At 48.1% G+C, this 20,686-nt stretch overlaps 1 long non-coding RNA gene across 1 annotated transcript; it reads left to right on the forward strand.

Moving 5' to 3' along the window:
• Positions 1 to 275: 275 nt before the first annotated feature.
• Positions 276 to 2,244, forward strand: LOC115289017. Its single transcript, XR_003907340.1, has 2 exons — positions 276 to 432; positions 1,704 to 2,244. It is a non-coding gene; the product is annotated as an uncharacterized LOC115289017 (long non-coding RNA).
• The last annotated feature ends 18,442 nt before the right edge of the window (positions 2,245 to 20,686 follow it).

The raw sequence follows: 20,686 nt of genomic DNA on the forward strand, positions 1-20,686 counted from the left end.
AGACTAGCACAAACTGAGGCTTTCTCTTTCACAAAATCAGAAGTGCCAAAGGGACAATCTGGGCACTGTTATTTACTTAACGCTGCGTCCTTGGGTCATTTCGTGTAGCCCAGGGAATCATGATGGGAAGTCTCTGTACCTTGCCCTTTGTTTTTTTTTTCTCTCTCTCCCATTTCTTCCGGTTTCCATTTGTTACCTCATTTCCTCCCATCTCTTTCTCCTTTTCCCCTTCTCTTTTTAGTAGAGCAAGCAAGCACTTTTGTTATCTTCAGTGCTCTAACAGCCCATGAGCAAAAAGAAAAGAATTCAAACCCAGGAAAGACGCCCCAAAAAGGCTCCTAGCCAGGCTATCTCCCTGTCCCACGAAAGCCTTACTCCCAGGGACCGGTCCTCTGCCTCGCCTCCAAGACAGCTTCATGGACTCAGAACTAGGTATGACTTTCTCTCCGACATAGTTTTTGGATATAGTTCAGAAGAGCAACACCAGTGAGTGGGGGTGCAGGGCCCAGGTCGGCCGCTTCGCTGTCCCAGGACACACCGTCCTCACCCACCCCTGTGCCCCCCGCCCCCCGCAAACCCAGAGAAGAGTAGCTCAGGCTGGATTCATTTGGACAGAGAAACAGACCCATCCAGAAGCTTCTCACCACAGCACACAGTGGGATTGTTGAGCCTCACAGATGAGGTGTGACACGGTTATAAGGTAAAATTGTGACTTCCGTAAAAATATTCAAAAGTGAACACGTGTTACGGAACTTATTTTGCTCAAATGATATGACAGAACCAGGCAGATAGATGTTATAACTGGCTCAAAAAAAAGTCAAAACAGCACAAATTTACATGGAGTAAGGGAATGTTGAGATGAATTGCAAATGAAGACAGAACTGTTTTTTTTCCCTGCCAAAGTGGTGGGGGTGGGAAGAAGCGAAATCTCTACCAGATAGGACAGAATTTACATACCTATCAACTACCTACAATTACTGAGTTGCAAAATAGCTTAAAGGCAGCGAATAGGGCTTGAACCTCATAACCCTGAAGGGTGTGCTATGAATGATACCTACGTATGATTCCATTTTCCACTGCAACACAAAACTGTTTCTACATGAAGTTTATAACCCAGGGGAGACCCCATTCATTTGATTAATGGTTTCCTAATGTCAGACTAGCACAAACTGAGGCTAGTGTATACCCCACCCACCATCTCCCCACCAGCCCTCCAGCCAGCAGGTCAGGTGTTTACACCTATTTGGCCATAGGTGTAAAGAGAGTTGGGGACTTGGGTTCTAAGCTGGCTCATCATTAACTAACAGCAGGGACAGCATGGCCTGGATCAAGTCACCTAACTCTAGATTCCTTCATTAAATGAGAACTGACAATTATGGATGCCCTCAGGTCTCTCTAGTTCGAAAGTTCTAGAATTCTGGGGAGTTAAGAAGCTGATGTTCATAAATCTTAAACTAGCCCAAGGACTTCTGGCAGAACCTAAGAGACAACCTACAGACTGACTGATTCACTGCCCCACCAGGTCAGTCCCTGCCCTGTGGTAAATGGCAAGTAAGATACTATCTTTGGGTTCCGCCTTTTTTTGGTATTTTTACCCACTCCCTCCCACCACTCTTTAGCAGTTTAGGGCCCCTGACCAATCCTGCAGAGATCTGATTAACGGGCTGAGAAGATCTCTTTTCCTTTTTCACATGGTTTTCCAGAGAGTGGCTGCAGAGCGAGACCGCGCATCATCTCTCTTCCTCCTCCAGATTTGGTGTTTTCCCCCAAGGTGGCCGGCAGCACTGGCTCTCCACGTGGCAGGCGGAATGGGACACATCCAAACGCTCAAAGAGGCTACACACCCGGGCCAGTCACGCACCACCCCGGAGATGACCAGGACAACGTGCCACCTAAGAGGCGCCCGCCCCCATGGCCCCAGAGGTTCCTCAGTGGGCCCCATGGTTGCCGCCAGGAAAAAGTGTGAGTCACCCAGGGGGCGGGGCTCGCCGGAGGCCGAATGCCCAAGGAGCAATTAACGCCGACAGCTCTCCCGCCGTCTGGTGTCCTGTGCCCCGGGCTGGGCCAGCAAACAAAGTCCGCAGCCCTTCCTCCCAGCCCGGGAGTCTCCAGGCCGTGGGAGCAAGGGGTAGGAGGAGCCAAATCCGAGAGGGGGAAAAAGAATCTACTTTCCAGTCGCTCCAGCCTTAAATTCTCCCTGAGACTGCCAGAAAAGATGCTAATAAAAGACCAGTTGTGTGGCCAGAGTGTTTTCTTCGGACTTGTGCCCGGGGCCGGGAAACTGGAGAGGAAAAGCCCACAATCGAGGTCACTGGTCCCATCCTATGGCAACACCTTTTGCTCGCTACTGACCCCTCCTGGGGTGATGGGGACCACTAGTGGCGGGCTGGGAGGCAGCTGAGAGAAATAAGATGGACCTGAACACAACGATTGGGTTCTTTCAATGTTTTTTTTTTAATTTATTTTTATTTTTATTTTTGAGAGACAGAGAGAGACAGCATGAGCAGGGGAGAGTCAGAGAGAGACGGAGATACAGAATCTGAAGCAGGCTCCAGGCTCTGAGCTAGCCGTAAGCACAGAACCCTATGCGGGGCTCGAACCCACTAACCGTGAGATCATGACCTGAGCCGAAGTCGGACGCTTAACCGATTGAACAACCCAGGCTCCAACTATTGGGTTCTTAAACCCACCATCTGTGGGAGGATGGGTCTTGCCTCAGGCCATAGGCTCAGAGGCTCAAATTTTGACAATTCTCTTTCCTCCAAGGGGTCCCAGAACCTTTCACACAGGATTTCTCTTTTTCCTGAATCTCCCTAACATTTTGTCCTGGGGAAATGGAGGGAGGCATTCAGGACCCTTAGGAGAGCGAAATGAACATAGGTGTTAGCACTGTGACCATAACAGCAGAGCAAAGAGTGGGTTTGGGGGCAAGGCTAAGGTCAGTCAGGGATCCTTCGCAGTCATTTACTGACGCCCTTCTAGGTGCTGACTCTGGCAGGGGGCTTTAGTGAGTACCCCTTTGAAAGACCTGGAGGGGCCAAGGGAGGGCAAGGGCAGTAAATGGAGAGAATAGGCTAGGGCCTCCTGATGGGATGGAGGGGGTGGGGCTGTGGAGGGAGAGGGCAGACTAGCACCACTTCCCCCTCCACACCCTTCTTTCCCGGAGAGAGTGGATTTTTGCTGACAAAATAAATGCTACATCCTTCTGGCAAAACAGGACTCTAAGCGGAAGGGCAAGTGTGAGACACAGAAAAGAGAATGAGTGTTGATTTGAAGACGTTGAGAGATGGGCTCATTGAAGCAGCTGAGAAGAACTTGGGCATCCGTCTGTTCAACGCTCCGCGTGGCCTCTGCCGGACTGTGACCTGACACAAGACGCTTTGTCTCTCAGCCTCGGTTTCTTTGCCCGCAGAGAGACTAACTACAACACCCACCCCCGTGGGGCTTTAGTTTTTTGTTTTTAATGATTAAATGATTTCAATTGCTTAGTGCCTGGTAGTTCAGGAAACACACGCTCAAAAAAAAAAAAAAAAGAGTAATGGGCAACTGAATGCTGTAAAAATAACTGCATTGATTGCTACTATGAGCCAGACATTATATTAAGCCTTCTACATAATCTCATTTAATCTTCTCAACAGCCCCATAAAGTTAGTATATTATGATTCTCTGGTTTACAACTAAGAAAACTGAAGCACAGAGAGCTTACGCACCTGACCAAAGTCACACAGCTGATAAGCGGTAGAGCCAGGACTCAAACCTCGATCTGACTCCAAAATCCCAGACCTTAACAATCCCGCTGATGACTTCACAGCACATCAAGGTCCTGGTGTGGAAAACAAGCCTTGGCCTGAGCTACAGATGGAGGAGTTGTCTGGATCTGATAATAGTTGAAACCATATTTATAGATGGAATTATCCAACAGAAACTAATACAATTGAGGAGCGAAGGAAAGACCAATGTTTCCAGTGCAAAGAAAGAGAAGCTCTACACAGACTGAACGGGGACAGCCAGAGAGGTAGGAAGGGGTGCGCTCAAGGGAGGAGGGCAGGCTTCAAGGAGGGGTTGGTCAGCAGGAGGGCGGTGAGCAGCCAGCTGCGGCCTGAAAGGAGCCCCGTAATGGGTCCTTTGAGATCTTGGCAAGAGCAAGGGTGAGGCAGAGGCCAGGCTGACGGGAAAGCCAGCAAATGAGACTTGGAGGGAGAGGGAGCGAGGGTGATCGCTCTAGCTGGGTGCAGGGGGAAGGGGGAGGCCTCTGGGTTTCTGATGAATGCACTGAGATGGACAAAGGCTTCTTCCAGCAGCAGGAAAGGAGATGCATTCTGAGGGTGCAGGGGGAGGAGGGGTTTATGGTCAACAGTCTCTCTTTCCTCTGTGAAATTGGAAATCAGCCGCAAAGGGAGGGCAGTGGGAGCCCTGCAGGCAATTCGAGAGCCATGGCGAAGTTTGCAAACCAGCGCTGTGGAGAAGGGGGCAAATCGAGTCAGGCTAGCCAGACCAGGTAATAGGACCACCAAACCCGGGGAACCTCCTGCAGGGGTTAGAGACTGTGTGTTGGGAATGGCCAATGGTCTCATGTTTGGGTGCGTTCCCCAACAACTTCAACAACCCCTGATAGGGTCAGCCACCATCCCAGTTTACCCAGGGCGGTTCCAGTTTTAACACTAAAACTCTGGGATCCCAAGAGTTCTTTGAAAAAGAAAGAGGAGGATGTGGCTGCTGAGGGCAGAGCCAGCCGTGTGCATCAGAGAGCAGCAGTGGGCAAGTGGGGTCTGAACGCCATCGTACAAGCTATTGAGCTGTCCTTTTCCACCTGCTCAAATTCTCACTGTCTCTCTGCTGCCGGAGATACATTATGTACTCACTAGCTCTGACCAGTTTTGTAGTAAACCTTCTGTCATTTCTTCATAAAAATCCTCTATCCAAGCATGTCAACCCCCTGAGTCTAGAACACACTTTGTACTTTCTCATTTCCTTGCCTTTCCCAGTTAGTGGAGTATAACAAAGCCCCGCCCACCCACCTTCTAACAGGTACCCAGACCCCACCATCCATCAGAGCCTGGCCCAAACCTAATCCCTTAGTCTATCACCACATCATATTAGTGCCCGAAGAAACTTTAAGACCATCCATTCGAGTATCATGTGTCTTCAGGGGTCTCCCTGTGTAGACATAGCTCCTGGAGAGTGGGTCCAATTTTACACTTCTCAGGGGTCCTCTTAGCCCCCGGCACAATGACTGATACACACAACACATGCTCACTAAGTACTTATCGACTGACAGATGAATCAATAAATGCTCACAGACTGAGGCGTGAGTGCAGCCGCCTTGCTTTCTGAATCTGCAGACAAGCTCTCAGGAGGCAGGGCTGAGGAAGGTGGGGAGGAGAGGCTGGCTGTGAACCAAGGGGGCGCTGCTGGGCAGCCCTGGGAGGTCGGGGTGGGAAACGGAGCAATTACAAAGCTGAAAGTCACAGAAATGATCACCCCTCAAACGGATACATTCATTAATTGACAAATTATAACCCTTGACTGTCTTCTATAATACACTTTGATATCATCTCTGCTACAGGGACTGTGCCTACTGCCACACCTCTCGCTGGCCGTTTTTGTCCCAGCCCTTAAGGTTGGGATCTTTCTTTGGTGGGAAGGAAATGAACAGGGATCCTTGGAATGGCCCACAGAGACCTCTCTTTGAAAGCAGCCTTTCTGGGTCCTGCAAGGAGTGGGGGGAGGAGTGGGGCCAGGAGAGGCACTCTTTATTCTTGATGGTGGCGACGCAGCAGGAGGCCGTCTGGGTCTCCTGTGATAATTTAGGATTCCCAAAGAGCCCGGAAGACCCCGAGGATTCTGGATCTACTCTACAGCTTCCAGCTTCCCGTGAGGTCTCGTCTTAGTGATCAGTGGTCCCGGCCAGGCTTGTTGGTGTTGACAGTCCAGCGAGCAAACAGTTACTGAGGGCCGCTCACTGCGGGACAGAGCGACAAACACAGGCAAGAGGCCCCACGAGGAGTTCACAGAGAGGGGGTGAGCCTCAATACCCGCAACCCTTCACAGATAGGACAGTAATGATCCATGCGGTTCAGACAGCCCCTCTTCCCGCCACCGAGCCTCCCATTCTCTTCAAAGCCTTCACAGCCCCAGCCGTTGGGGTGGCCGCCACTTCAGCACAGAAAGAGGTCACTTCTCTGGTTTTGAGGATGTAAGGGGAAAAACGGAGCAGCAAGGCCATGTTCCAGCCTTAGGGGACCACCAGCTTGACAGGAGGGAAGGAACCTAAAGGGGGAAACGTGCGGGGAAGCAGCAGGACGGATGGAGTCTCGTGCTGACCAGCATCCTCCGCATCCCCAACCTCCACCCTGAGGCCAGGGGACCTAGCTTGGAAACTTCCTCATATTGGTTATGATGGGAAGGACATGCTACCCCCAAAATGTGGCATCTTGGCATATTGAATATTTTAGGCTGAGGGAGTAGGGGACAAAAACAGAAGCGGCCCTCCCCCCACTGCCGAGCCTCTTCCCTGACACAAATCATAAAACCTTCATGTGCAAGGTGCCCCCGTTATAACCCAGCAGGGTATAGCAAGGTGTCCTGTGCTACACCCAGAGGAAAGGGACACCTTTTTAAAAATTTATTTATTTTGAGAGAGAGACAGAGAGAGAGAGAAATCATGGTTGGGGAGGGGCAGAGAGAGGGATTAGGGAGAGAGAATCCCAAGCAGGCTCCATGCTATCAGCACAGAGCCTGATTCGGGGCTCTAACTCACTTACCATGAGATCATGACCTGAGCCGAAATCAAAAGTTGGAGGCTCAACCGACTGAGCCACCCCAGCGCCCCAAAAGAAGCATCCTTTAAAGACAAAGGGATGCCAAGAAGAACGCACAAAGAGGCCTCACTAAGTTTCCCCCAGTTTACTACCATTACCTCCTACTCCCCTGCTCCTTTATCGTATTCCTCCGTGGCTATCCACTCTTCAGGTTGTCAGGTCTTCATCTCCTTATGAAGGCTCCTGTGTCACAAAAGACTTAGATGAAATAAATCTGTATGCTTTTCTCCTGTTAACCTGTCTTTGTCAGTTTCATTTTCAGACACAGCCAGGGGCCCTAAGAAGGCTGAGGAAAACGTTTTTTCATTCCCTAGTTATGTGTTTTCCCAAACTTGGCCTAGTGCAATCCAGGTGCCCACGCTTGTAGTCAAAGGAGCCCCAGGAATGGACACAGCACTGTTCAGGAAGGGCTGGAGTGTTCAGAAGGCTGATCTTGAAGGTTGGAAAAGAGAGTGAGTGGCCCGGGTGAGGAGGAGAATGAGAAAGAAGGCTCTAGAATGACTGAGCAAGAATAGTGGTCAGACAGGCCAGACGGTGGGTTTGGAAGGGTGATGTGGAGGCTGGGGGACCACTGGGGAGAGGGCAGGTGTGAACTCTCTCTCCAAGGGTCCCAGAAAAGGGAGCCTGGGTTTCTGCTGGTGGAGGCCGGGCCCTGAGCTCTGAGCTCTGCAGGAGGCCAGCAGCTGTCTGACCCGGCGCACACTTCCTCTCTCCACCGTAATCCTTTTCCACTTTATAAAGCAGAGCGGGGACTGCACACTCACGTTACACCATGACTAACCAGCAGTCCATCCTATAGCTGGCGTTCTTTCATTTTCGTATTTTGCCCACATCCCCTCCAACCATTCTAGTCTTTCGGCTTGCTTCTAACCCTCAGCTTTCTTAGTTCCCATTTTTAAAATGTCTCTTGAAGCTTGCTCACGGTTGAGATCCTCGCCCTGGGGAGGAGTGGCAGCTGATGAAGCTTAAATCTTTACTTTTCAGAGTCTGTACTGGACGCCCTCACCAGCGACTTGTGAATTTCAAACCAGACAAAGGCAAGGTTCTGGGTGTTGTCGTGACAACCCTGATTTACATCCCAGAAGGAGCCTTCTGGGCCACCAGCTGGATCCTGGGTGGTGTTCCCTGGATAATGTCTGATCAACGGCCTGCTTGCCAGCCACCTCTGGGATCCGCTGGGGCCTGAGGCAGCCTGCCTCCCGCCCCGCCCAACCTCTGACTCTTCTGACCTCTCTTCTTCCTGCGGCACCGAGTGGGGCCAGCCGCCCTCCGAGACTCAATCCTCTGTGACTCAGTGGAAGCCGGTGGCCACTTCCCCCCCACCCCACCCACACTCACATTCCAATGGCCAGCTCACTGACTTCCTGGCACTCGACCCACACCCACCAGGCCTCTGCCTAGAGTCAATAGTCATCTCTTTATGGGATGAGTTGCCAGAGTCAGGGCCAGCCCTCTATTGGAAGGGGTCACGTGTATCTTAGCCTCTGGGTGCATGCCTTTCATTGCATAGCTAACAGCTGACCTCTGTGAATCTTCCTTTTGACCCCTGGCTGACCTGGGACATTTTGATTAAGGGAACTAGAGATTTATTCCTCAGTGTTGTACCTAGCACAGTGCTAGCTCAATACATTTGAAGAAAAGAGTTTATTTGTTTGATTGTTTAAAGAAAGAGATTAAGACACAGAGATTAATTTAGGGGCACCCAAGGCTTCCCCAGCAGCAGAGACAGACCCTGAACCTCCATGAGGTTTCACTGGCCTCAGGTTAAAGGTGGGGTTGGTGATACCTGGGCTGAAGCCTCAGCTCTTTCACTCCAACGTCTCAAGTTCATTATGTGACTCAGCTGAGCCCCCTTTCCTATTGGGTATGGTAGTTTCGTTTTTCATCAATCCAGGATGTATAGTTTTTTTACCCTTTTATTAAAAGGTAAAAACTGAAACTGGGATATGGAAGGATATGTCCTCCACTTGATACAGAAGTAGGGAATTGTATTCCTGCTTGCTGCAATGCCCCTCCCTACAGGAGCAGGTATCCCATCTCTGGAGCTGGGGGTGGGGGGGGGGGGGGGGGAGTGGCCACGTGACTTGCTCTGGCCAATGGAGTGTGTAGGGAAGTGACGCATCCTGGCTGAAGCTTTAAAAGGTAGCTAGCGGGGCTTCTGGGTGGCTCAGTAGGTTTAGCGTCCAACTTCTGATTTTGGTTAGGGTCATGATCTCACTATTTGTGAATTCAAGCCTCGCCTCAGGCTTGTGCTGACAGTGAGGAGCTTGCTTGGAATTCTCTCTCTCTCTCTATATATATATATCTAGATATATATATAGAGAGAGAGAGAGAGCTGCCTCTCTCTGCCTTACTCCTGCTTGCATGCGTGCTCTTTCTCTCAAAATAAATAAACTTTAAAAAAAAGGAAGCAAAGTTCCAGATAGAGGCTGTGCCATGGGCCTGGGTCCCATGGTGAAGGCAATGTGAGGCCAATGGGCATTTAAGGGTAGAGAGGAACTTAAGCCTTTCTTGTTTAGCTGTTGAACTTTGGGGTTCTGTTTTGACAGCACAGTCTCCCATATCCTGACTGGTATTGCATCTTTGAGTTAATTGACAGATTTTTTCTTTCTTCGTGGTGCATAATGACCCACGAAGACAATCGAAGGTAATGTCGAGTCAGTGAAACACGGAAGTACCGCTCCCAGGCCAAATGAGTTCATCACTGAGCATAATGCTTGCCTACAGTAAGCATTTGATTCATGTTTGCCATTGTTATGGTTCTAGCTCTCTGCACATAGCCAGTGTTCTTTATAGGTTTGGAGTAATGATCTGATGACACAGAAAGTTGACAGCCCCCTCAGATCCCTCGTGGAATGAGAAAGGGTATAAATAAGTTCAAGTAAATTAAAGTGTGGCTTTGGCACTTGCTATGGGAGGTTCTTTGGGGGTGTAGGTGTTTTCTACAGCCTTCCCGAAAGCCAGCCATTTAAAAAGCCACTTATTTTGGTAGGTAACTAAGAATGCTGTTTTTTTTCTTGTTAATTAACAGTTTGTCACCTGGGATATGAGAAGGTGGGAGAAATGACTAAATCGTGGGATGGCAAGGTTTTGGTGCAACAAAATAAACTCCATGCTCTTTTTAGATGGAGCAAAAGTTAACAGTCTTGGGTATCTGCAGAATTAGGTATGGGCTGCAGATCCAGCCTGAAGAGATCAGACTTTTAGCTAATTCTTTACCTTCTGTATTTTGCCCTGCTTTGGAACAGCTCTCTTCCGGAGTTTTACAGCCGACTCCTGCAGACGTGAAGGCAGGGAGAGAGCTCTGGATGCTGGGCTGAGCCGAAGCCCAACCGTGAGGGCAACCAGGCCTGTCCCTGCCTTTGTGCAGATATGGCCACCGCTCGGGCATCTGGTCCCCTGGCACTCCTGGTGCCTGCCTGCCTCCTGCTTCACTTCCTCCACTCAGGAAATGACAAAAGTCATTTGTCCTAAAGTGTTAGTGATGTGGGCATTACTTCCTCAGGAGCATTTGCATTTTAAAAGGGAACTTAGAAAGGTAAGGAAATTATAGGTCAGTTGGTAGGGTTGTGTTAGGTGTCTGTTAATTGCAAGAAACAGAAACTTGCTCAAATTGACTTATATTCATTTTTTTAATCTTTTTTTTTCTTAGAGAGTGCATGAGTGGAGAGAGAATTTTTTTTTAGGTTTATTTATTTGAGAGAGAGAGAGAACACGAAGGAAGGGCAGAGGGAGAAGGAGAGAGAGAATCCCAAGCAGGCTCCACGTTGTCAGTGCCGAGCCCGATGTGGGGCTTGAGTTCATGACCCTGAGATTGTGACCTGAGCCAAAATCAAGAGCCAGATGCTCATCTGACTGAGCCACCCTGGCACTCTCAAGCTGGCTTAGGTTTAAAAGGAAAGGCTCATTAATAGGGAGGTGGTATTCACATGAAACTTGGTTGCAGATAGTACAGTTATAACCTCAAGGGAAGAGAAAAATTCTCAGGTAGCTACGCTCTCCAACTGTCTGGCTCTGCAGGGTCCCATGGTCTCTCACCTCTCCTGCCTGTGTCTACTGCAGTCTTTCCTCTCTTTTTTCATGCAATTGTCAGCACATGGCCCCACAGTGGCTGCGCTAAAATGGTGGCCTCAGAACCTCACCTCTATGTGACTTTCTTTGTCAAGCCTCAACACCAACTAACTAGAGTTTTTCTAACCTAACTCCTAACTCCTGAGGGGGAGGGTCTGGCTTCATACAGCTCATAGGTGATTCCAATTGGGCCAGTTTGTCTAAAAGCATAGTTGATGGGTCATACAGAATTTGATTCAGCTGTATGTGGCAGAATGCCTAAAATAAGAGCAGCTCAATAAATGGAAATGTATTTTTTTCTTATCTAAGAGTTGAGCAGTCCAGGGACTGGTAGAGTATGGCCTCTTGATCACTATCTTGGTATGTGGCTTCCATCCTCAAATTTACCTCATGATCCAAGACAGCTGCTGAAGTACCAGTCATCACATCACACTGAGTTGCAGGCTAGAAGGAAGAAAAGAAAGACTAAAGCTCTCTCCCACTTCCTGCTGAGTCAAATCCCTTTAAGCAACCTTTTCAGGAATCCCACAAAACAGTCCTGCTTAACTCATTGCCAGAATCTAGTCACATACTCACACCTGGCTGAAAAAAAAGTATAGGAAATGGATGGTTTTTTTGTTTTTGTTTTAACAAGACATGCTGCCATCCAGAATATAATCCAAGTTCTGCCACTGAAAAAAGAAACAAGGATAGATATTGAGGCACACTCAGAATCTCAGCCACAGTCAGGAAGGAAACATAGGTCACCTTCAGTATGTTTTTAAGTTTTCTTTTCCTGTAAGAAAGTTTGGCACTTTGGAAACTTAAAAAATAAGTAAAAGAACCACTTTGGGAGGAAAAAAAAAAAAGAAAACTCTGAAAAAGAAAGATCAGTGTTTAACCCAGAGGAGTAGTTTCTGGACGTGGAACTTCAGGCATCAGAGAGAGAAATGGTGGCGTTTTAGAAGTGAGAAGAGAGACCTTGCCAGAAACCCTCGTCATTCCACATGCACATAGGGAAGCCTCCCCAGTGTGTGCGAGGGTTGTGCAGGCATGGATGTCCATCCCCTTCTGCACTTGAAGCCAGAATGGGTCTATGTGTCTGCCCACCCTTCTCATCTCCATCTTACAGTGTCATTCATGGAACATAAAATTCACAGTCCACTCCGATGCAGTTGTCTCTTCTCCCAAGATCACCCACTGTGCAGCTACTTTCTCAAATGCAAGACCCCCGTATTCCTCTGCTGAGTAAATCCTTCCCAGGCTCCCTGACCACGGCAGGGAGACTCTCTCCCCATGGAGCCCTTTCCCGAACTGACTCCTGTCTCCTCCTTTCCCCCAGATCCAGCCCTTCAAGAAGCTTCCCCCTGGGATCCTCTGACCCTCCTTTGCCTACTGAACAAACTCCTACTTTCTCTTCAATGCCCTGCTCAAAGCCACCTCCTCTGTGAAGCCTTCCTTGATTGCCCCCAGGCCCAGTCCTTTCTCTCTTTTTTGTGTGTGTCCCTGTGAGCCTTTGCATACCTGCCTCTGCCTGGTTCTGTCAGCAGGTCTGTCTTCTTCATAGGAGCATGAATGTTTTCAGAGCAGGTACTGGGCTTTATTCCTGTCTGTGCCTTGGTGCCAAGCTCAAAGCCTAGTGAGACCTAGGTACCCAGTGGAAGGTAGTTAAAAAGCAATAGAGCATAATGGTAATGAGCACAGACTCTGGGTTCAAAACCAGGCTGAGCCACTTACTGTGTCTCAATTTCTCTTCCTGTAAAAAATGATCCTTCTTATCCCACAAGTTTTTGTTGAAGTTTAAATGAGGAGACATATACAATGGGTTTGTCACTCACTGTGTGTAACTTATTACTATTATCTTCGCTATTTCTGAATAAGGTGCAGGAAGGGCATACATAGCTCTCCTCCTCAGCTCTGTGATTTGGATTGGGCAAGACTAGCCCTCAGACAGATGCAGGCTGATGTTACTTACAAATATTTTGGGTCAACAACACCCTGGCATGTTGGCTTCCTGGAGAAGTTCAGGGAAGTTACAAAGCTCCACCTCTCTGCTGGAATGCTCTTGCCTATTTCCTCAGCCCTTGTCCATTTGCAGGGAGCACACTGAGTAACCCAGAGGGCTGGGAAAGTCTTGGCTGGAAAGGGTTAATCTCAGAGCCTTAGAAGGAATTGGGCTCTGGGGAAAGTGGGGTTTCTAGCGATGAAGGAGAATGAGGGCTTTCTCCATCCACAGAGGGTCTGGGAGGCATCGCCATGGTGATGCAGAGTGTGGGTCCGCTTTCCATTTCTGTGGGGCTTTTTCTTTCTTCTGTTCTGGTGAGGTTCAGTTAAACTACGTTATGATGAAACGAGGCACAAAGGGAAACCCTTTGTTCAGCCAGGGTGGCATGAGAAGTTATTGGAAAGGCAGGGACTTGATCCCTGATTCATTCTACAACAGGTATTTATGGAGCCTGTCCTGTGTCTGGCCCAATTCCAGGTATGGAGGACTCAGCAGAGAGCAAGTCAGCTCTAACGGAGACGGCAGACAATCACCAAAGAAGCAAATATATGCCGTATTTCACTGATGCTAGGACGCTCCAACATTTTTAAATTTCTGAAATCAGAATACATGTGTCTTATGATTAGTGGTGGTCTTAAGAACATTTTTCCTTCCACAGTGATTTGTAAAATGTTGTCGTACTTTACAACTGATGGCATCGGAGATTTAATAAAATATAATAATAGATTTCAGGGGATGGCATCCTAACCCTCCTTAATACTGATTTATTTCCCTTCCAGGCAAGTTATAGTAGAAACTTGAAGCCTGAAATGGACAATGATTTCTCTGATGGATGTATTTCTGGGACTTCCTTAGAAATACTCCACTCTCCCAGTTATATTTTTGTGAATCCACTTTCCTCTGAAACCAGTAAAGATCCTGTCTGTAATAGTAAAGAGTTTGTTTAGCTGCAAATAAGAAGAAAATCCAACCAATGCTGACTTACACTAACTTGTTTAGCCCTAGGGCGGCCACAGCTGCTGAAATAAGTCATCAGATACCGAGGCCTCTTCTATAATTTTCCTCTGCCATCCTCAGCTCGACTTTAGTCCTCATGGTCACAATATGGCTGCTGCAATTCCTGGCCTCAAAACAACAATTCAGGTGGGAAGAAGGAGGCAAGACAAAGGGCTTTTGGATCCTTTTGTTTCTGTTTTAAGTCAGGAAAACAAGCTTTTCCAGAAGTCTCACTTGGCTGACTTTGCCTCCATCTCGCAGGGCACTGTGATGTCCCATGCTCAGCCTGAGCCAGAAACGGTGATGAAAAAGACAGGCGAGGATAAAGACGAGAAGCTCTGCTCTGCTGAAGAAACAGAACAACGCAGTTCTATGAGTGCATTGTATGTGGGTGTGTACTCCTCAGCCCCTTCCCCCGGTAGCAACAGCCTCTTTGTCCACACTTTGAATTCAGGCAGTGCTAGTGACTTGCTTTGCCTAGGACAATGCAGTGGGTATTGTGTGTTCAGTTCCCAGTCTAGGCCTCAGGAGAACATGCCTACTCTCTTTCGGGAACTGGTGTGAATAGGCTGGGCTAGCCTGTCCGAGGAGGGACCACGCTATGCAGAGGGGCTGTACCAACCGAGCCCATCCTAGACTAGCGGACTGCAGCGGGTGAGTGAGCCGGCCTGCATACGCCAAACTGCAGCATCGTGAGCTAAAAAAATGGTTGTCGTTTTAAGCCACTAAGTTTTGGATGGTTAAACAGAAAGAGCTAACTGATATACTTACTATATACCAGCCGCTGGCTACGTACGTTATGTCTTTGCCCTATTTCTGTTTACTATATTAGTACTTATCACTGTGTAGAGTGTTTTGGGGGGAGAATTAGCTCCCAGCCTGCCCCTCAGTTTGCTTCCGCCTATTCTTCCATTCTGATTGAATTTCTGTAGAGTCATTTGCTCCACGAGGCTTTCAGACTCTGACAAAAGGACTGAAATGTTCTGTGATAACCCCCATTCTCCTCAGTCTCTTGTCACTTAAAGGTGTGTGGGGTTAGGAAAGTGGCACTCCAGTTGGAATCCATCCAACTTCTCATCCTGCAAGTCGTTCTTTTGGGAGCTTTCTTGCTGTTTTTAAGCGTATGCAGGGTCCTAGATGTCAGAGACCAAGAGATGATGCTTTGGTGCACTTACCAGACCGTCCTAGGGCACGGAAGGAAGAATGTAAGATACTTGATACTCTCTATGCAGGAAGAAGTGGGAGTAGATGAAAGGTGGAAGCTTAAAGCCTTTGGCAGGATGACAGTCACCAAAGCAGTGACCGTGGTAAGTGCCAAGCAAGGGCAGCCTTGTGCCAAAGGGGAAGACACGGCCTCAGGCTGGTGGTGCTCCTGCCTGGGTAGCCTTACTTGGGTGTGGATATCCTCATTCTGGATCTTACTATGGGATGCTAGGCACAGTTTGCCGCAGCCCCTTGGCGTAACAGACACTTATTTAAAGTCAAAGTGTCTGCCAAAAGATAATAGCTTTAAATGTAAAATTACAAATCATTATGGGTAATGTAATGCAAATTGCAATAGAAGCATTGGCAGTGTTTTACTCTGATTTCACTTTTGCTTTTCTCACATTGCCAGCCTTGTCTAAAGTTGCGGCTAGGGACACCTTACTCGCACACCATTTACCTTTTGACTCTGGCACTGACATTGTCCGCTCAAAGGAAGACACTAGTGGAGGCCAAGTACACTGTGGAGGAGACCTCCTATCCTCCTGTCCTGTTGGGAAGCCAAGTATCCAAATTGTGGTTCTTTTTTTTTTTTTTTTTAACTTTTAATGTTTACCTTCTTTTGAGAGAGAGGGAGAGACAGACATAGCAAGAGCAGGGTAAGGGTCAAAGAGAGGGAGACGAAGAATCTGAAGCAGGCACAAGGCTCTGAGCTATCAGCACAGAGCCTGACACAGGACTCGAACTCGTGAACGCAAGGTTATGACCTGAGCTGAAGTTGGATGCTCAACCGACTAAGCCACCCAGGTGCCCCAAACTGTGGTTATTTCTAGGAAACCAAGCTTTCACTTTTTCATTGTTGGCATCTTCATTTACCCTGCGTGCTGTGCCTGAGTGGTGCGTTCAATTTCTGTTGGGAATGGAAGTCAATTTTAATAGTTAATCCAAAAGGCATCCTTTATCAAATGCTAAGTGAAGGCTTTTAAATAGCCAGTTGGCTGGATTTGTTTCCTTTACTGTCTATGAACCTCTGCTGGAGAAGGAAAGATTTGTAAGCCCCTGGGTCTCTAAAAAGTTCAAACTCAAGTTCAGTGTTCTTCTTTCCCAAGGGATGGGGGAAATTGAAAAATGGTCATTTCTCAGCTGCTACCCTTTACAGCCAGGGGGAGGCTGATGTTGCTGAATTTAAGGTCTGTCTCTAAGCAGCAAAACCAGAGAAGAAAGGAATAAGCAGCAAAAGATACAGAAATGATAAGACTCTCTTTTGAAATGTTCTATATCAAACTTCTTTCAAGGAAAGAGGCTCAAATTGGCTGACCAGTCATCTGCTGAGAAGACTCTTACCAAACCTAACCCCAAATAAAGTTGATGTCTCCAAGGGGCGGCAGCTAAGAGGATTCTCCACAAGGGTTTCTGGAGTGTTCAGGTTGAAATTGAAAACTGTCTCCTTCAGGGGCTGTGTGGGTCTCGCTTCATCTTCCTTTCCGTCAGCTCCCCTGCGGCCACTTGTTTCCGAGGAGCTCAGTGCTCCTAATAACCAGGAAACCTGGAGGCTGAAAATAGAGCTGATTTCCCAGAATCTCCCTTACCGAGAGGGGAGAGGGTGGGGACTTCTTGGACATGAGCTCATGGGAGCTGATGAAATGTGGTTGTCATGTGTCCCAGAGCTCTGTCCAGCTCCTGGTGACATGAAGGGAAGGGAGGGAAGCCAGTTTCACTGGGAAATCCTGCAGAGGTTTTTACCGTGTTGTCACGGGAAGGGCTAAGCTTCCACGTGCTGGAAACACAGACTCAAGTGAATCTGTGGCGGGGACCACTTTTTGTGATGAAACTGCTCAATGATTTTCTAACTGTGGGAACTGCATTAGGTCAACAGCCCCACAAAGTCTGGTTTTGACATTTGTCACCAGAGCACTTGGGGTCAGTCATCTCTGAACGATGTCTGTCAGCTTAGGCATCTCCTCCGTGAAACCTTTGGCTTCGGAAGTACACTTCAGATCGGTGTGAAACATACCCTTTCAAAAGAAGCTTTGAACCTTGTCTGGATAGTCCTGGGCCCATCACATTATACACAAGCTGGAAGCAAGGTGTCCTCAGCTAGTAGCACTGTTCCCAGCACACCTGAGTCAGAACATCTCCTTCCCCGGTGTCTCCACTCAGGGTACCAACTCCGGAAAATAGCAACAGAAAACATTGTGCAGTAGTTCTCTGGCCATGTAAGGATTTACCTCAAAACTTAGCTGCTTCAAACAGCAACAGGCATTTATGACCTCACACAGTTTCTGTGGATCAGAAACTCAGGAGTACCCTAGCTTAACAGTCCTGGTTCAGGGTCTCTCATGAGGTTTTAGTCAAGACACAGTCACCTGAAGGGGGCTGAAGGTCCCACTTGCAACATGGCTCCCTTACCTCGCTGCCAACCTGATGCTGGCTATTCGTAGGAGGGCTCAGCTTCTGTCCTAGATGAACCTAGTCCTTTTATTAAATCTCAATATATATTGATTGTTAATACAATTAAGTAAATAATAATCTGAGGAAAATACGAAGTAAATAAAGACTTAGTAGGAAGGTCCTAAAACCAAATTTCCCTACTGCTGTAATTTTGTCAGTGCCCCTCTAGGCTGCCAACCCCCCACCCCTCCAGACATGTTTTTGTCTCCCTCCACCGAGCCACATGCTCCACAGGGACAGGAGCCTTGAGTTAGTGATATTTCCAGAGCCCTACCACCACGTGTTCCTGCCCAGCAACTCTTTGCCCATCACCCAGGTGTTTTCTCAGCCTGGCGCACACAGAGGGTGCCCAACATGAAGAGAATCCAGTACAATCGCCATCTACCTGTAGGACCTCCCATGGCAGGAGTGAGACTGACTCTGAAGAGAATCTCCACACACAGGAACGAGAGTGAGCAGAAGCATGGATCCCGGGGGGCAAACAAGTCCCCGGATGGACTGGTAACATCAGGGGTGTGGATCGTGGCGGTCCATGGGACTGAAGGAACAGGAGCAGAGGCCCCAGTGGTTTCTCTTCTAAGCTGGATCAGAGACTTCGCTCTACCTTGAGTCCCAGGCAGAGTGTACATGTCTGAAGGTGGCTGGCTGCCTCCAGGTGTGGTCCCAAGGGCGGACCTGTGGCTCATCACAATGGAGAAATCGATCCCCGGCAGGGCTGTGGGAGGTACACAGTGAAACAGACCCTTCTCCTTCAAAGGGAAAATGTGTCTCTCCCACCCAGACCACCCCCTGTTGGCTCCTCCCTGCACAGTGGGCAGGCGTTGGCAGGAAGGGGAAGAGCCACGAATAGAGGAAGGAGGGGGCATTTCCTCTCACAGACTGGATTGCTGAAGCAGCTGCCTTAAGATTCCTCTTCCCTGTGGGTCTCCCACACAGTATGCCCTGACGTTCGCCCAGAAAAAACTTTCTCATGTCACTCTCCCACTTGAGAATGTATTTCCTCTCTGTTGTCTCCTATATCTCGGCTTGCCCACTCCCTCCAGGTAGAACACTTGCTATGGCTGCTTTGGCCATGCTGGTTGCCCAGGAAAGAAACTCAATTCACATTAATCTGGAAAAGGAAGGCATAGACATGAATCACCATATGACCCAGCAATTCCACTCACAGTTATATACCCAAAAAATTGAAAACAGGTATTCCAACAAATACTTATAAATGAATGTTCACAGCATCATTATTTATACGAGGCAAAAGGTAGAACCAACTCAAATGTCCATAAGAATAAACAAACAAAATCTGATAGGTATATTCATGGGGCGGATTATTCAGCCCTAAAAAGGAGTGAAATCCTTAAACATTCTACAACATGGATAAACCCTGAAAACATCAGGCTAAGTGAAAGAAACCAGACACAAAGGGCCACCCACTGTGTGATTCCATTTACATAAAACTTCCGGAGCAGGTAAAGCCATAGAGACAGAAAGCAAAGTAGTGGTTGCCAGGGGTTGAGAGAAAGGGCAGAAGAGGGAGTAATTGCTTGATGGGCACGGGGTTTCCTTTTGGGGTGAGGCAAATGTCTTGGAACTGGATGGAAGCAACGACCACACAACACTATGAATGTACTCAGTGCATTCATACTGAACCACACACTTTAAAATAAATGGTTAACAGTTAATTTTGTTATGTGAAAAATAAAACCCTCAATAATAATAATTTTTTAAAAAGCCAATGCTTAGAAAATAAAATCTAATGGGAAAAAAGGAATGTCTGAGCTCATGTAAGTGAAAAGTCCTGGGCAGAGCCTGCTGGCTTCAGACAGGGTTGGTACTGGGACTCAGTGGTGCTGTCAAGGTTTGGTCTCCATCTCTCAGTTCTGTGTGCATCTTAGCAGCCCTCACCTGGTGGGAGGAGGGGGCCACGGCTAGTGCTGGTGTCACCCCTGCAAGAGAGGAGACTGGTCATGTGTCTGTCCTTGGACCAATCACCCTGACCAGAGAATGGAGGCCTCTGGCTGATGTGGCTCCAGGCCAGGATGGGGTAGGGGGCAATGGTGTGAGGTCAGCACCACCAAAGAATATGGACTGAGTGAGTTACTGTGGAATGGGGAAAGAGGGATTCCCTGAAGGGAAGGGTGCTGGGTAGCAAAAGTACCGCTCCAAGGAGCCTTTGGTGGGCCCCTTGCCATCTTGCACGGAGGACCTCCCCTCTCCCCCACTCACCAGGTGCCAAGGCCCAGCTCCTTCCCCAGAGCATCTCTGCCCAAGGCTGAGGTAGGAAGATGGCTATGACCATTCTTACGTCAATCATTTTAGCTCTTGTAAAAACAAGAGCTAAACAAGGTCACATATAGAAAATAGGGAAAAAATACACAAAAATGTTATCTGGGCTATCTATCATTGGGTGGTGGGATTATAGTAGATTTTCTGCTCCCTTTTTTATACCTGTTTTGTCTGAATTTCTTTTTATAGAGCATGATCTACTCTCATATCCAGAAAGCAGCTTTTTTTTTTATAAAAAAACATGAAGTCTTCATACTATAGCATATTTCCTCTTATTATTTTTTCTTCTTTCAAAATTTAGCAAAGGAAAAAGAAAATTGAGACCCTGGATCTATCTTCAAACATAGGATGATTTCTTTTTTCTTTAATTTTAGAACTTTTAAAGAGTAACCCCCTTCACATATTACAAGAAATGTGAATAAAAGGATTCCTTAGTAGGTTTGTAGATTTTACTCATAACATGCTACCATGCATATTCATTTAAAATAAAGCAAGCTAAACTCCACCCTCACCCCCCCCCAACCCTAGAGCTGAGTCTGTTCTGAGTGCTCAGGTCTGTCCCTCCCTAGCCGGGGGCTGAGGGTGGGGGCACTGCCCCTACAAACCCCCTCTTCAAATAAAAGCTGACCCATGCAGCCTGGCTACGGTGTGTTTGGGACTCCACACGGCCACGCTGGAGTTTCTGAAGCCCCTCGTGGGAACTTTCAGAGGTTCTGAGTGACCGTGGCTTTGTGCAAAGCCACCGGGGAACTTCCTGCCCCACAGACTTGCTGCATGAGAACTCTGAGGGCTGAGCAGGGTAAAAATTACCCCTGCTGCCTGCTTTCCTCTTCCTGCTGGGTCCCTCCCCGGCTCCTCCACCACCTCCTCTAGGTCCTCT

The sequence above is a fragment of the Suricata suricatta genome, chromosome 4 (genome assembly GCF_006229205.1).
Source record: "Suricata suricatta isolate VVHF042 chromosome 4, meerkat_22Aug2017_6uvM2_HiC, whole genome shotgun sequence".
Lineage (NCBI taxonomy): Eukaryota > Metazoa > Chordata > Mammalia > Carnivora > Herpestidae > Suricata > Suricata suricatta.